Here is a 14716-nt window from a genome sequence, read left to right as displayed (position 1 = left end):
TTTTGCATCAGCATCATTTGTGTTTCCTTTCCATTAACTTTATGCTCATATCCCTTGCTAATTTTTTTGGTTCTTTTCTTATTAATTTGTGGGAAGACTTTACTTATTAGGGAGATTAGGCTTTTGTGATATATAGTGCCACTTTGGTAAGTATTTTGTCTTCAGGTATTTATTTAGATTCAGGAGTTTTCATATATGTGAATGTAGTCAAATTTATCATCTTTTAGATTTGGTCATAGCAGAGCATACCCATCCCTAGATTATAGAAAATTCTCCCATTTTTTTTTCTAGTAATTTCATAGATTTTTTTTTTTTTAATCATTGAAATCTTTAGATTTGGACTTGATTCTGAAGACAATGCAAGTTAGGGATTCACCTCCATTTTTCCAAATGGTTACCAAATATTCTGTTATCACCTATGTCAAATACTAAATTTTCTTAAGCTTCTGATTCTTAGAAATAATTCTAATTATGATTAGAATAATTTTTATTCTTCTCTAATTATTGGTGCTTATATATTTTATTACTCTATAATTTTGGACTCTCATCACTACTCCTCTTTTTCAGAATTTTCCTGGCTATTTTTGATTATTTATTTTTCCCAGTAGGATTTAGGATCAAAATGTGTACGAAAAACAACTAAAGTTGATATTTGTTTTCTTTGGTTTTGTTTGTTTGTTTTTTGAGATAGAGTCTTCCTCTACCAGCCTTGGTAGAGTAATATGACATCATAGCTCACAGCAACCTCAAACTGTTGGGCTCAACCAATCCTCCTGCCTCAGCTTCCCAAGTAGCTGGGACTACAGGCACCCACCAACACTCCCAGCTAGTTTTTCTGTTTTTAGTAGAGATGGGAGTCACAATTTTGCTCAGGCTGGTCTTAAACTCCTGAGATCAAGAAATCCACCCACCTCAGCCTCCCAGAGTGCTAGGATTATAGGAATGAGCCTGGCCTAAAGTTGATATTTGTTATTCGTTTTCTTGGTTTTTTTTTTTTTTTTTTTTTTGGCCAGGGCTAGGTTTGAACCCGCCACCTCCGGCATATGGGACCGGCGCCCTACTCCTTGAGCCACAGGCACTGCCCTTGTTATTTGTTTTGCATTAATATTTTAAACGTTGTAAAAATGAATGTATTTATAATGCTGACTCTTGCTTATCTATTTTTTCTTTTATATCTTTCAGAAGCAGTTCCTATACATACATTGCATTTTTCTTTAGTTTTATCTTTGTACTGCTATTGTACGTTGGACTTTAAAGATTATATTTTATGTTGTATGTATATAGGAAAGCTATTTATTTTGGTTAACAAATTTCTACCTCACTGCTCTTCTTCATTTTTCTATTCTTACCTTGGATTTTCTGGGTGCTAATGATAATAATACCAATAACAATAGTTTTAAATTCTTTCAAATTTTATATGTCCAGTTTATCTTTTATTATTTCTTTTGTCAGTAGCCATACTGCAGTAACAAACTATAGAGTAAGAATTGGCAGACTGGGGCGGTGCCTGTGGCTCAAGGAGTAGGGTGCCGGTCCCACATGCGGGAGGTGGCGGGTTCAAACCTAGCCCCGGCCAAAAATCACAAAAAAAAAAAAAAAGAATTGGCAGACTGATTTTAAGAAAAATGCTTATCATAAATTTGATCATAAATATGATATTAACTTTTGGACAGAGATCAATGTGATTTTCATTGTAAGAAAGTATCAATGCCCATTTCTATTTCATTGAATATTTTTTAGTAAAAGTAGAAGTTGAATTTTGTCAAAATCCTGTTCACTGTGTAAGGTTTAGGACTGTATGATTTTTCATTATATATTTAGTATGTATTACCATCATTATTTGTACTAACAGAGATTTGTGAAGGTTGTCAGATTCAAAATGGAGTCACTTGTGTTAAAACCCCTAACAAATGGAGCCAGGGAAGGCCATGAAAGGAGGGTTGTCATGCATGAATGCCTAATAACAAGAACTAGCCCAAAATACTGCAAAAACCACAATCTTGCACAAAGAGTTTTGCAACCTTGCACAAAAAAATACCTCTGTGAGAATATCTACAATTGCCTCTCCAGCCTTGTGTTGGTGCCATCCTTGTTATTGACCCTGGCAGCCAAGGATAATTATCTCAAGACAATTATTTAATCCCCCTCATTTTTTTCTTTAAAAACCTTTGCGTTTCTTTACTACTCTAAATACACGTAGTTTACTATAGCATGCATATTCCCACTGCAATACTTCATTCTCAAATAAATGTCTTTTTTTTAACTTCTTTTTTTATAAGAAAGCCTCTCTGTTACTTAGGTTAACAACTCTAATATTGAAGCTTTCTTGCATTATTAGGAAAAGTATCAAATAGTCTTTTTTTATTGTGATGCTAGATTCAGTTATCATTTGTCTAAGATTTGCACTGATATTCATAAGTAGATTGGCATATAGTTCACCGATATTCATAAGTAGATTGGTATATAGTTTTCTGCACATCTTTTTTCAGGTAGTGGTATCAGTATTTACTCACTTTATAAAACCAACTTACGAGTTTTTCTTTTTTCTCCTTGCTCTAGAATATTTTAAATAGCACAAAAAATATGTGATCTTGAAAGATTTAGTTAAATTCCTCTGGAGCTGTTTGGGTCTAGGGCTTTTGAAGACTTGGGTCTTTAACTCCTTTCTCTATTTCTTCTATGGTAATTGGCCTCTTTAAATCTTCTGTTCTCAGAGGTTGGCTTTCATGAATTATTTTCTTAGAAAATCTGCTTTTCATTCAGATTTTCTAATTTTGGAGGGCAAGGGTACTGTTTTGAGCAAACCATTCTCATGATTTTAAGTTCTTCTGTTTCTTTTTTCACTCTTCATTTTCTTTATTTTGTATTATTCTATTTCCTCTTATTTTTATTTTATTTTGCATTACGCTTTTTTTTTTTTTTTTGAGACAGAGTCTCATTATTTTGCTCCAGTAGAGTGCTGTAGCATCACAGCTCACAGCATTCTCAAACTCTTGGACTTAAGCAATTCTCTTGCCTCAGCCTCCAAAGTAGTTAGGACTACAGGTGTCTGCCACAATACCTGGGTATTTTTTGTTTGTACTTGTTCTCATTGTTGTTTGGCAGGCTGGGACTGGGTTTGAACCTGAGAGCTCCGGTGTATATGGCTGGCGCTCTAGCCACTGAGTATAGTCGCTGAGCCTATGCTTTTTTCTTGATTATTTTCCAGCTTACTTGACTGATTTTTCTAATTACTAGCTCTATAATTATATTTCTGAGCTATATTCTTTTTAGCTTTTTAACTCAATAATTTTTACTTTTATCTGGTTAATAAAAAGGTAATACCTTTCTTCTGCTTATTTTATAATTCCTTCTCAATCTTTTGAGAAAGATGCTTGATATATTTCATTTCATTTTTATTCATATAACTATTATGCTAGGAATTTTTTATCTCAAAATTGCTTGAGAAAATTGTTTTAAAATTATACTTAAAATGACAATAAAGAAAAGATTACCCTATTACTTACAGAAATAAGAAAGATAATTCAAATCAGAGTCATAAAGGCATGAGCTGAGGCTCTGGCAGCCATGGTAGGAAGGAAGAAGTGTCTCATAAACAGAAACCTCATGCCTTTATGTAGGTCTTTAGTCTTTATTAACATGTCTAAATACACATATGGTTAAGTCCAGTCTGAAAAATAAACTAAAATTAAACTAAATTGGTGATATCTCTGGCCTGGATACTTCCAACACTTTAGAATTAGGACACAATGGAATTCCAACAGAAGGAACATAAGCCAACCAAACATGATCAACTCCTAGTTTTAAAATTATCTTGCTACAACTGCAATATATATTGAAAACAGCATAAAAAGAATTTTATGTTAAATTTTTCAAATGTCTTGGCAACCTCATGCCAAGATATTTAAAATTTTTAATTAAAAGAACAATTTTCTAGAAAAAATAATGAGCAAGGAAAAAAAAGGAATTCTAAATAGAATTAGAACCAGTTAAAAGATTGCATCAGTAACTAAAAATCTATATAGTCACTGTGACACAAATGTAATTTATCATATCCAATATCCATTTTACTGTGGATAAAATACCTTTCTTCTATGGTAATGAAATGTTTAGGTAGGCACAATACACTTAATAAATGTTACAAGAGGCCAGGTATAGTGGCTTATGCCTGTAATCCCAGCAACTTTGGCAGACTGAGGCAGGAGTATTACTTGAGGCCAAGAATATACAACAGCCTGAGCAAGCTAGTGAGACTCCATCTCCACACAAAGTAAAAAATATTAGCTGGGTGTGGTGGCACATGCTGTAGTTACAGCTACTAGGGGAGGCTGAGGCATGTAGATCCCTCTACCTGAGGAATTTGAGGCTGCAGTGAGCTGTAGTCATGTGAATGCACAACAATCTGAGCAACAGAGTGAGATCCTTAAAAACGTAAAAAAGTGTAAAAAGTGTGACAAAAGAATTAATAAGCCTATGTGATATGTAGAAGTGTTATCATTATGTTTTTTTTTGTTGTTGTTAATGAGTTCAATATTTGTTTCTGGTCTTGAACTCCTGACTTCAAGTAGTCTGACTGCCTTAGCCTCCCAGAGTGTTGGGATTACAGGCATGTGCCACTGTGCCTGGCCTAGAGTATGTCTTCATACTATTTATATAAAATGTCATACACAAACTTTGGTGTACTAGTCTATGAGGTTGGGCAAATAATTAACCTGGATAATCCAAACACCAAAGAAAATATAAAAAAATACTATCACTATAGGAGTTGTCTTATGGGCCCTTATACTATCAATTTACAGCCCTCCCCTAGTGAAAACCACTGTCTTAGAACTTTGCATGAATAGAATCACACAGTATATACTCTTTTGCAAAGGCTTTTTTTCACTCAGTATTGTTTCAGAGACTTATAGATATTGTTGTATATATAACTATTGCATTGATTTTTATTTCTAAATAGTATTCCATTGTATGAATATACCAACTTTATCCATGTTTCTGTTGATACTAGGCTATTTTAAGAATAAAACTGCTATAAACATACTTTTATAGATCTGTTTATAGACATACATTTTTTATAGTTTTTATTCATTTGAAATTATCTTTGTATAATTCTCATTTTTGAAGGATATTTTCATTGGGATACAATTTTGTAGTTGCACAGTACTTTTCTTCTAGCCCTTTTAAATATGTTCTGACACTGCCTTTTTGTCCTCCACTGTTTTTGAAGAATAGTTGGAAGTCATTCATGCATATCATTGTTGTCCTCTGTGTGATATGTCATTTTATTTTATTTTTTTTAAATTTATTTTGTTAAATCATAGCTATGTACATTAGTGCAATCAAGGGGTACAATGTGCTGGTTTCATATACAATCTGAAATAATCTGATCAAACTGTTCAACGTAGCCTTCATGGCATTTTCTTAGTTATTGTATGTAGACATTTGTATTCTGCATTTAGTAAGTTTCGCCTGTACCCATTCTAAGATGCACCATAGGTGTGGCCCCACCTATTACCTTCCCTCTACCCTAACCTCCCCACTCCCTTCCCCTCCCTTGGCCGTTTCCCCATATTCTTGTGCTATAGTTGGGTTATAGCCTTCATGTGAAAGCTATAGTTTAGCTTCATAGCAGGGCTGAGTACATTGGATACTTTTTCTTCCATTCCTGAGATACTTTGCTAAGAAGAATATGTTCCAGCTCCATCCATGTAAACACGAAAGAGGTAAAGTCTCCATCTTTCTTTAAGACTGCATAATATTCCATGGTATACATGTACCACAATTATTAATTCATTCATGGGTTGATGGGCACTTGGGCTTTTTCCATGACTTAGCGATTATGAATTGGGCTGCAATAAAAATTCTGGTACAGATGTCTTTGTTATATTGTGATTTTTGGTCTTCTGGGTATATACCTAGTAGAAGAATTATAGGATTGAATGGCAGGCCTATTTTTAGATCTCTAAACATCCAAACATCCTTCCAAAAGGAACATATTAGTGTACATTCCCATCAGCAGTGCAGAAGTGTGCCCTTTTCTCCACATCCACACCAACATCTCTGGTTTGGGGATTTTGTTATGTGGTCTACTCTTACTGGGGTTAGGTGATACCTCAAAGTAGTTTTGATTTGCATTTCTCTGATGATTAAGGATGATGAGCTTTTTTTCATGTGTTTGTAGATCGTGCATCTGTCTTCTTTAGAGAAGTCTCTCTTCAAGTCCTCTGCCCACCCTGAGATGGGATCACTTGTTTTCTTCTTGCTAATACGTTTGAGTTCTCTGTGGATTCTGGTTATTAAACCTTTATCGGAGGTATAACCTGCAAATATGTTCTCCCATTCTGGGGGCTGTCTGCTTGCTTTACTTACTATGTTCTTGGCTGTGCAGAAGCTTTTTATTTTGATCAGGTCCCAGTAATGTATTTTTGATACTGCTTCAGTTGCCTGGGGAGTCCTCCTCATAAAATATTCACCCAGGCTGATTCCTTCAAGAGTTTTCCCTGCACTTTCTTCAAGTATTCTTATATTTTCATGTCTTAAGTTTAAATCTTTTATCCAGTGAGAGTCTATCTTAGTTAATGGTGAAAGGTGTGGGTCCAGTTTTGATATGTCATTTTAGTTTTGCTACTTACAAGATTTTCTCTTTAAGTTGCACCAATTTGATTATGATACGATTTCCTTTACATTTTTTTTTATTTGCGGTTGTCTGAGGTTCTTGATCCTGTAAATTTATGCTTTTTTTTTTTTTTACAAATTATTAAGTCAAATTCTTTTTCAGTCTCATTCCCACACTCTTTTCTTTCTAGAGAATTAGATTTTTTTGCAGTAGTCTCACAAGACCCTGAGGTTTTGTTCACTATTATTTCAACCTTTTTTCTGTTTCATAGAGAAGATGACTTTGACGTCATCTTCATGGTCACTGAGACTTTCATTATCTCTAAACTGCCATTAAGATCACACAGTCATTTTTTAAATTTCAGATATTTTTTACTTCTAGAATTTCCATATTTTTTATAGTTTCTGTTTCCTTGCTAATATTCCTGCTGTTTCAATCAATATAAGCATATTTTATTTTATGTTCTCTATCACAAAATAACAGCTGCTTTAAAATCCTTTGATAATCCCATTGTCTGACTCATGACAAGTTGGGTCTTCATTGATTGTCTTTTCCTTCAGGTATGGGTCATATGTAGTAATTTTCTATATACGTTAGATACTGTAATATCACATTGTAGAGACTTTGGATTCTATACTATTTCTTCAAAAATTACAGATTTTTTAAAATTTAAAAAAAATTTTTAATTAATATGCTTTTTTTTTTTTTTTCTTGAGACAGGTTTTCATGCTGTCACCCAGATTGGAGCACAGTGATATGATCACAGTTCATTGCAACCTCCTGCTCCTGGCTCAAGTGTTACTCCTGGCTCAGCCTCCTGAGTAGCTAGGATTACAGGTGTATACCATGCCCAGATACTTTTTTTTCTTTCTTTCTTTAAAGAGATGGGTGTCTCACTATGTTGCTCAGGCTGGTCTTAAACTCCTGACCTCAAGGAGTCCTCCTACCTCAGCTTCCCAAAGTGCTGGGATTATAAATATAAGCCACAATATCTGGCCACTAAGCGTTATTTTTCAGAGTGGTTTTAGATTCACAGCAAAACTGAGTAGAATATATTGAGAATTCCCACAAATCCCCATCCCCACACATGCACAACCTCCCCCACTATCAACATCTCCCACAAGAGTGGTACAATTGTTAAATTAGTGAACCTATATTGACACATCATTATCACCCAAAATCTCTAATTTATATCAGGGCTCCCTCTTAGTTTTGTGCATACTATGGGTTTTAACTAATATCTGAGTATAACTATTAATTCACTAAGTAGTATTGTACAAAATAGTTTCATTGCTCAAAAAAATCCTTGGTACTTATTCATCTCTCCCTCCTCCCAACTTTTGGCAACCACTAATCTTTTTACTGTCTCCATAATTTTGCCTTCTTCATAATGCCATATAGTTGGAATTATACGGTATGTTGCCTTTTCAGTAATGTGCATTTAAGTTTTCTCCATGTTGGGCAGCGCCTGTGGCTCAAAGAGTAGGGCAATGGTCCCATATACCGGGGTGGTGGGTTCAAGCCTGGCCTTGGCCAAAACTGCAAAAAAAAAAAAAAGTTTTCTCCATGTCTTTTCATGACCTGATAATTCATTTCTGTCTAGTGCTGTTCCTCATCTGTTGCCACTTCTTTCCTTCAAGTGTTGACTTCTCTCAAGTGTTGACTTCTCTCAAGCTTCTGCCTGATTTTGGTTCATTAGGAAGTTGTTTTCTAAGCCTTTTTTTTTTTATTATTATGGGTATACGTTGAATGATTATTCTGATGCCAATGTGGAGAAGTGGGTTTAGTGAGCAAAGATTGAATAACGAATTATCAAGTAACAGACTGAATGACGATGGCTTGAAATGGGACAATAATAACAAAAATTTAAAAAAAGCTCATATTGACAAAGCTTTGTGTCTCTGAACTGCCACATTTGACACACCCTAAATTGTCATCGTTATTAGGGAGGATGAGAAAATAAGTTGAGATAGTAATATCCAGCATCATTGACTGCTTTTCAAATAAGATTCGTAAATGAAGCAAAAATGAAGAAAACTGCCTATAGCTTTAAGCAAAAGTAGTCTTGTCCCATTTCTTCTCATATACCCACACAAAATAAATTCAAGCATTTTATGAAGTACCATTAATGTTTGATTGCAGAGATGTATTCACTAAAAGTTTTTTGGGTGGCGCCTGTGGCTCAGTGAGTAGGGTGCTGGCCATACATACTGAGGGTGGTGAGTTCCAACCCGGCCCCGGCCAAACTGCAACAAAAAAATAGCCGGGCACTGTGGCAGGCACCTGTAGTCCCAGCTACGTGGGAGGCTAAGGCAAGAGAATCACCTAAGCCCAAAAGCTGGAGGTTGCCGTGAGCTGTGATGCCATGGCACTCTATCAAGGGCAACAAAGTGAAACTCTGTCTTAAAAAATAAATAAATAAAAGTTTTGCCAACTACCAGAAATAGAGACTTAACTACAATGGCTTAAGCAGGTAATTATCACTTTATATAAAAGATGTTCATAAGTGGGTGATCCACACTAGTATGGAGTTCCACAAAGACAATAGGAATCCAGGCCTTTGTATCTGCCTGCCATGTCTTTCTTGGTGCACAGTTTTCATTTTCAAAGTCATAAGGTGGCCGCTGGAATTGCAACCATCATGTGTCTGTTCCAGACATGAACAAGCAGAAGGGGAGCAACTGACTGATTCAACTGACCTCTTCTGCTAGTAAGAGGTTTCTAAAAAATACTATCCTATAATTTTTGCTTATATCTCTTTGGCCTATGCTTACTTACAGGTAATACCTATCTATGAAAGAGGCTAGGAAGTGTATTTTTAAAGCTAGGACAATTGACACACAATTGAATAAAATTGAGATCGTATCACTGAGGATAAAGGGGGAATGGATATTGACTAAACAACTAGCAGTCTCTGCCACATGCACCAAATCATTGAGTCAGAGCTCTTTCAACAAACAAGTGAAGAAGAAGAGGAGAACGAAAGGAGGAAGAGGAATAGAAAGAAGAAGGAAAAAAAAAAGAAAAAAGGAAGGGAAATACACTGACTTGAATTAACAAACTTCAGGTATCTTCATAAGGCATACCCAGCCTAGGCACTTAAATACTCATTAGGAAATTGCTTCCCTTTATCTCTCAACTCTGCTTTATTCTGGGTTGGAAATAGGCTTAGACATACTCTCTCTTATGGTAGTAAGATAGCTACTAGAAAGACCCAGGCTTCCATTTCCATAGTTTACAAATCCCAGTAGAAAGAGATTACCTATTTCTTAATAATTTTGGTATGAGTCATGAGAGGGATTTATGGTCCTTGGTATCGCATGTTATTCCTGAGCCAAATACTGTACATAGGACATGTGCTGCTCTGATTGGTCAGATTTGCTTCATGGACCCAATCCCCTTGGGTCAGTGCCAACTAAATCACATGAGCTGAGTCAGGGGAGTCACATTTCCTAAAGGAAACTCAGCATGCTGATGATAGAAAAGGGGTGAATAGATACCAGGCAGACAAAAATAGTGAGGAGGATAAAAACTTGGAAAAAAATTATAATAATTTAGGCACTTCCAGTCTAGAAATGAAAAGGCAAAATTGGAAAAGTATTGGAGATTTAGTAAACCCTTGCATGGTTTTCTGTTGTCTTTAATAATATTCAATAAAGCAACTTCTACAGGGAGAAAGCACACCACCAGCCAATGCTGGTAATACTTTGAGCTTTATGAAAAGCACTCACAGTTCTAAAACAACGACCAAAATATGAGGAAAAGGATTTGCATAAACATACTATTTATAGGAATATTTATTTGTGGCAACTTTTTAATACCTAAATCATGGAGACTCAAAGAGATGGATAATCATAAATTAATCTTTTCAACACTTTGTAATGTAAGCTCTGGGGAAAAGATTATGAAGAGAATAGGGCACAAAGCAATGACGTGTTTTTTTCCAAGGTCATGAATTGAATCAGCAGCCAACCAAAGCTGCTGACTTCCAAAATATATGACTCATTCTCTTCCACACTTCTATATTTTATTTTAGTTTATCACAATGGTTGGTCTTTTTTAGCATTTTTTATGTGATTAGCAGAAAATGAAAATGGCCATATGTTTGCAACTCAGCATCATCTGCCCTAAGGAAATAATAAAAAGGGACAGCATAAATATTCAAATGCAGAAGCAAAAATGGTATAGCAAAAAAAAAAAAAAAAATCTGTGGAGAAAATTTACCAGTAGCTGAATAGCAGAATATAAAGTAAGGTATCAGAACTTCAGATCTTTCAATGTTCACTGTGACAGTGAGTTAGTTCACTTATGACTAAGTGCCTTTTGTTTTCCTTTTAACATAATTTTGTACTTATAGAAGTTTCAAGAACTGTTCAAAGAATTCCAGAATAACCTCTACCAAGATCCCCCAAAAGTTAACTTGCATTTCACATTCTTCATTATTTTCTCTCTCTTGCTGTGTCTCCCCCACACACCACACATACAGACACACACACAGACAAACACCCTTTTTTGGAACCTTTAAAAGTAAGTTTTCGACAGATATTTCTCCAAAGAAGAAATAAAAATGGCCAACAGGTACATGAAAAGGTGTTCAACATCAGGGCGGCGCCTGTGGCTCAGTCGGTAAGGCGCCGGCCCCATATACCAAGGGTGGCGGGTTCAAGCCCGGCCCCGGCCAAATTGCAACCAAAAATAGCTGGGTGTTGTGGCGGGCGCCTGTAGTCCCAGCTACTCGGGAGGCTGAGGCAAGAGAATCGCTTAAACCCAGGAGTTGGAGGTTGCTGTGAGCTGTGTGAGGCCACAGCACTCTACCGAGGGCAATAAAGTGAGACTCTGTCTCTACAAAAAAAAAAAAAAAAGAAAAGGTTTTCAACATCATAAATAATAAAATAAATGCAGAAAGAGGGACGGAGGGAGGGGGGTGGGGCCTTGGTGTGTGTCACACTTTATGGGGGCAAGACATGATTGCAAGAGGGACTTTACCTAACAATTGCAATCAGTGTAACCTGGCTTATTGTACCCTCAATGAATCCCCAACAATAAAAAAAAATAAATAAATAAAACCACAATGAATTACTACCTGGGATCTCTAAGGATGATTATTACCAAAAAGACAGGAAATAAAAAATGTTAGTGAGGGTATGGAGAAAAGGGATACCTAGTAAACTGTTGGTTAGAAGGCATATTGGGATAGCCATCATAAAAAAAAAAATAGTATGAATATTACAAACTAAATTTAAAAACAGAACTACCATATTACATATGACTCAGCAATTTTTCTTCTTGGTATAGACCCAAAGGATATGAAATCACAACCTTGTACAGATATCTACCCTCATGTTCACTGCAGCATTATTCACAATAGCCAAGATGTGAAAGCAATTTAAATGTCTATCAACAGACAAGTGGATAAAGAAAATGTGGCATATATATACAATGAAATATCATTTAGGTTTTTTAAAAAAGCAGATCCTGCCATCTGCCACCATATGGAAGAACCTGGAGGACCTTATGGTAAGTGAAATAAGCCAAACACAGAAAGAAAAATATTTCATGATCTCACTTATATATGGAATAAAAAAAAGATCTCATGACTCAGTGCCCATAGCTCAGCGGTTAGGGTGCTGGCCACATACACCGGGGCAAGTTTGAACCCAGTTGGGCCTGCCAAACAACAACGACAACTACAACAAAAAAATAGCTGGACGTTGTGGTGGGCGCCTGTAGTCTCAGTCACTTGGGAGGCTGAAGCAAGAGAATCGCTCGAGTCCAAGAGTTTGAGGTTGCTGGCATTCTATGGAGGGCGACATAGTGAGACTCTGTTTCCAAAAAAAAAAAAAAAATCTCAAAGACACAGAGATACAGAATGAAACAGAGGTTAGCATGAGTAAGAAGGGTGAGAAAATGGAAATATGTAGATCAAAATATACAAAATAGTAGATATTTAGGATGAGTCAGTCTAGAGAGCTAACGTACAACATGAGGACCAAAGTTAATAGAATTGTGTTGTGTTACAAATTTTTGTTACATAAGTAAATTTCAGCTTCTCTTATCACAGCAAAGTAACTGTATGAGATGATAGATATATTAATCAGCTTCACCACAGTAACCATTTTACTGTCGTATGTATCCCATAATATCACGTCATAAATCTCAAATATACATTAAAAGATATATTTTTTTAAAAACGAGTAAGCTGGAAATACCATGCCTTTTCCTGCTGTACATTTAGTGTGTACTTCCTAAAACCAAGGACATTTTCTAATACAACCACCAAATAATTATAAAAATTAGGAAATTAACACTGATTCAATGCTATTACTTAGTACAAAGCTCTTATTCAGATATCACTAATTGTCCCAACAATGGCAAACACAGTAAAAGAAATTTTGAATCTTGCATTGTATAAGTTGTCAAATCTTTTTACTTTCCTGTATTATGGAAGTCCTGAGGTTTTGTTTGTATTTTGTGAAGCTGACATTTTTTAAGAGTATAGGATGATTATTTTGTGGAGTATTCCTCAAATTGGGGTGTGTCTGATGTTTTCTTCTGAGTAGATTCAAGTCATGTGCTTCTGGAAGGAAGACCACAGAAGTGATGCTTTGAGATCTTTTTTTTTATTCCATATATAATGCACTACGTTTTTTTAATTCTATATAGTGCACTATGTTAGGAGGCATTTGCTGTTGATTTGCCACATTATTGATGATGCTAACATTGATCATTTGGCTAAGTTGATACCTATCATGTTCCACCCATTATAATTAATAAATTCCTTGCAGGCAGATATTTTGAGATTGTGTAACTATCCTGTTACTCCTGAAACATTTACTTATGTCCTAGTTTTAGTATCTATTGATGACGCTTGCCTGGATCAATTAGAATGAGTATTTTTAATTTTTTATTGATACATAATATTATACATATTTATGGATACATGTGACATTTTAATACATGGATAGAATTTGTAATGATCAAATCAAGGTATTTAGGATGTTTATCACCTTAAACATTTTTTATTTCTTTTATGGTGGGAATATTCAAATATTCCTTTTTTAGCTATTTTGATATATATAATATATTGTTGTTCACTGTAGTCCCTCTACTATGCTATTAAACATTAGAATTTATTCTTCTAACTATATATTTTTGCACCCATTAACCTAGAATGAGTATTTTTTTAATTAAATTTTTTCTGAAACGTCATGCAATGATGTTTAAGTGTTAGCAGAGTTATAGGATTTTTATTATGGATTCATTTTTATGGCATTAAAAACAGTATAGTTCGTTGGATGGGAGGTGGAATACAATTTCAATACAGTTAATAATGAGCAAAAGACCGTACAGATCTTACCTGGAAGATGTGTTCCAAAAATGACTTAGGGTGATGATTACACCACTTGATAAGGTGGTTATAAAAATTGGGTGGTGCCTGTGGCTCAGTGGGTAGGGCGCCGGCCCCATATACCGAGGGTGGTGGGTTCAAACCTGGCCCTGGCCAAACTGCAACAACGACGACAAAAAATAGCCGGGCATTCTGGTGGGCACCTGTAGTCCCAGCTACTCAGGAGGCTGAGGTAAGAGAATCACCTAAGCCCAGGAGTTAGAGGTTGCTGTGAGCTGTGTGATGCCACGGCACTCTACCCAGGGCAGTAAAGTGAGACTCTGTCTCTACAAAAAAAAAAGAAAAAAAAGAAAGGTTATAAAAATTATTGAATTGACATGTGAAGTGGGTAAATTTTATAATGTATACAATATATTCTGTTAAAGGTATTTAAAAAATTGAGTTAAGGTAATAATAGAATCATTTCAGTGAGAACACAAATGTAAAAGCCAATGATTTATGTAAAACACATTAAAAAAAGGTAATTTACATCTAACCAGTGTTTCTTAGACTTTTTTATAGAACAGACTCCTTTGGCTGTCTGATAAAGCCTATGAAGTCCTATTAAAAGTAAGGTTTGAAAAATATAAAATATATAGGATTACAAAGAAAATCAATTATATTTAAAAAGTTAGAAAATATTTTTGTAAGATATATGAGCTATTAAAATATGTTAAATAATAGATATTGGCAAGTCAAATTTAAATTTTATT

Source organism: Nycticebus coucang, chromosome 15, assembly GCF_027406575.1.
Source record: "Nycticebus coucang isolate mNycCou1 chromosome 15, mNycCou1.pri, whole genome shotgun sequence".
In the NCBI taxonomy this organism is placed as follows: domain Eukaryota; kingdom Metazoa; phylum Chordata; class Mammalia; order Primates; family Lorisidae; genus Nycticebus; species Nycticebus coucang.
Note: the sequence above shows the minus strand (reverse complement) of the source record.